This window comes from Elaeis guineensis, chromosome 6, assembly GCF_000442705.2.
Source record: "Elaeis guineensis isolate ETL-2024a chromosome 6, EG11, whole genome shotgun sequence".
NCBI lineage: Eukaryota > Viridiplantae > Streptophyta > Magnoliopsida > Arecales > Arecaceae > Elaeis > Elaeis guineensis.
In genome coordinates this window covers 103177671-103181180 of record NC_025998.2, presented here as the reverse complement: position 1 = coordinate 103181180, position 3510 = coordinate 103177671, and the positions used below count along the sequence as shown (strand labels likewise).

The window sequence follows — 3510 nt, the reverse complement described above, 5'->3', positions numbered from 1 at the left end:
AGTTGAGCAAGGCAGGAGCTTTATCTTCTATAACTTCTTCTAACAAGTTGATCTCATTATGGTCGTACACAGGTGGTCCCAAAAATGCATTGAAAATATTCAACCTTAGCTTCTTATTTTTGAAAGTTACATCCATAACTCCGGTCCTATAATTTATACAAGCATTAGTGGTTGTTAAGAAGGGTCTACCTAGGATGATTGGTATTTGGTTGGGGTTGCTACCAGATTCCATAACCAGCACAAGAAAGTCAACAGAAAAGTAAAATTCATCTACTTTCACCAATACGTCTTCCAGCATTCCATGGGGTACCTTAATAGATCGGTCTGCTAGTTGTAAGGTTATTGTCGTGGGTTTTAACTCTCCAAATCCAAATAGGTCATATACAGAGCTCGGGAGAAGGTTGACACTTGCACCTAAATCTAATAATGCCTTTTTAATCATGAGGTTTCCTATGACACAAGAAATAATTGGGGTACCTGGATCTTTCAGTTTGGGTGGGGTAATTTGCTAGAAAACTGAGCTGGCCTGCTCAGTTAGGTGGACTTTTCTTGGTATTTATGCCTTTGATTTTCATTTCTGTGTACACAGGTCCTTTAGAAATTTGGCATAGGTCGAAACTTGCTTAATGGCATCGAGAAGAGGTAAGTTTATCTGGACCTGTTTAAATAGTTCCAACATTTCATTCATTTTTATACCCTTCTCATCAAGAGGCAGAGAGGATTCTAAAGCACTGGAAAATGGAGCTTTAGGTGCAGGTGCTGGGTTAACAGGTTCTTTCCTCTCTTCAGATTTCTTCTTTTCTCTTGTAGCTGAAATTGGTTGCTCTTATTATTGGATTACTTTAGGTTGATTTAAGATTTTTCCGCTTCTAAGGGTCATGATCGATTTGGCATGTTCGAAAAAAGTTTCAAGACCAATGGAGCTTTCAGCTAGTACTGACCTTTTGGGTTATTAATAGGCTGACTAGGTAATTTGCCTTCTTCCCTCCTACTGAAAGCTGTTGCTAGCTGACCTATCTGGGTCTCTAGCTTTGCTATTGATTGCGTATGGGAGTGAAGGAGTTGGATATTCATTTTGAGTCCTTTAAGTGCTTGCAGTACCTTTTCTTCGAAAGCCGAGCTATGAGTACTCGGAGTGGGTTGAGGAGGGTTCTGGTATTGTGGCTGGAATGGATGCCTAAAAGTTACATCCGGGTAACCTGATCTTTGTTGCATCGGAGGAACCACTGGTTGTGATTTCCATGAGAAATTCGGATGGTTTCTCCATCCCGGATTGTATGTACTAGAATAGGGATTGTTCCTTGGTCTATGAGTAGTTTGGGCTTGATGGACTTGTTCTTGTACATGTTCAGAAAACTGTGGTGCAACCGGACAATCATTCACACAATGAGTAGGGCTCGAACATAATGCACATATATCTTGTATCTGACAGGATGGAGAAGGTGACTGTCCTATACTTAATAATCAATCTAACTTTTGGGACAATTCATCTACCTTATGATGGATATCTATGGTATTTTCTACTTCATATATTTCACCTCTCTTTGGGTTTAACATGGGTTTATCTCTAATAGAGGCAGACATATGATGTAATAAATTTTTACTTAAAATTTCAAACAGTTGCCATGCCTCATCCTCACTTTTCAGCATGAATGTCCCACCACATGATGCATCGATCATTTATCGATGTCTTTCAGATAGCCCATCATAAAAATATTGGATTAACTGCCACTTGGGTACAGTATGGTGGGGATATTTTCTAATAAGGTCCTTTAATCTCTCCCATGTTTCATGAAATATTTCTCCATCTAATTGGGAAAAACTAGTTATGGCTTTCCTTATTTGATTAGTTTTTCCTATGGAAAAATATTTCTTAAGAAACTCTCCTTGCAGCTAGTCTCAGGTTGATATAGTCATGGAATCCAAAGTATGTAGCCAGTATTTGGCTTTGTCCTTAAGTGAGAAAGGGAATAATTTTAACCTAAGAGCATCATCGGAGAAGTTGTGAATTTTGACAGTTGAGCATATCTCAAGAAATTCTTCAAGATGTTTATAAGGGTCCTCATTACGAAGTCCATAAAATGAAGGTAATATTTGGATTATACTAGACTTAATTTCATATTGAGTGGCCTCCACAGGGAGCACTTGAATACAAGGAGAGTAGGTATATGTGAAAGGAGTAAAGTACTCTTTCAATTGCCTGGGTGGATCATTCTCCTGATTTCGGTCCATATTTTTACGTCTGTTGGCTCTAAAGGTTCTATCTATTTTTAGATCAAGAGGTTGGATTTCTGGTCATAACGATCTACGGTCAAGCATACACCTTACAATTATACTTTAGAGCAAACACAAAAAATTTTAGTATTTATAATATATATATATATATTTTTATAATAAAGTGAGAAAAGAGTGAAGAAAATCTAAAGAGAAGAACCTAAGAATCTTAAATCTATGAAAAGGGAGAAATTAAATATTTAGATGTTAATTGCAATCAACTTAAATAAGTATGGACTCTCTATCCTAAGGTTAACTTAGATCTAGACAGCTCCTAACTTTCAAGACCGCCTTTGAGCGCTCCAAGCTCAAGACTGACTAACTAACTCGGCCAGGTAAGCGTAAGATGTGGGAGGTTCCTTGCTCGTTGCTTTTCTTAGACACCAACTGAGTTGGCCAGATCAGTCAACGGAATCAATTGAAAACCACTTTCTTTAACCACTTGCCTTAGACACCGAGCAATTAACCAATCCACACTCGGTTCAACTCTAGAGCTTTCTTATCCTATTGAGCTTGAAATTCCTAGGGCTGACATCTAGTTGCTTTTAAAATTAAGGCTTTGTTTAATGCAGAATGAAGGTTATGATTTTTGGGCCAAAGAAGGGTGATCAAATCTCCATCTTATCTGATTAATGGGTTATTATCCTTAAAGTTAATTATGGAGATGAGATGTAAAGAAACAAGGTGTCCAATCAAGTTAGAAATTTTTATATTTGGGATTATGCTATTTTAGTTAAGTGTTATGAAATGTCAATGGTTTTTTTTTTTAATTCAACCGTGCCAAGGTCCTCGGCAATGGTGCCAAAATTTGATGCGTAGTCGTTGATAGCACCAAAAATAACTCTACTCACTACGTAGGTAGGATGAGTCAAAATCGTATCCTCAGGGACCTTGGGCTAAGTTGAGATTACAAAATAAAAGAAAGAAGTGTTGTTTTGAATTAGAAAATAAATTATCTTAAAATTGATGTAATTAGAAAATAAAGAGCTCGAAAGTTTTGAATTAATTTGCACTAGCAGAGTTGTATCTCTTTTTTAATTAAATAGATATGATTAATCTTAAAAAAAATACCTATCTTTCTTCGGCACACTCCGTATCCGTAGATCACGGCATGTCTCCGAAAGGTACTAGATAAACAACTCTTCTTTTCTCGACACGTTCCGTACCCGTAGATCACGGTGCATCTCCGAAAAGAAAAAGTTGTTCCTAATATTAATCTAACAGGAAAGCATAAAT

General features: G+C 37.1%; 1 non-coding gene across 1 annotated transcript; it reads left to right on the top strand.

Annotated features, from left to right (window-relative positions):
* The first annotated feature begins 1739 nt into the window (after positions 1-1739).
* LOC140859020 (small nucleolar RNA R71) lies at positions 1740-1845 on the top strand. Its single transcript, XR_012142420.1, has one exon. It is a non-coding gene; the product is annotated as a small nucleolar RNA R71 (small nucleolar RNA).
* Positions 1846-3510: the final 1665 nt, after the last annotated feature.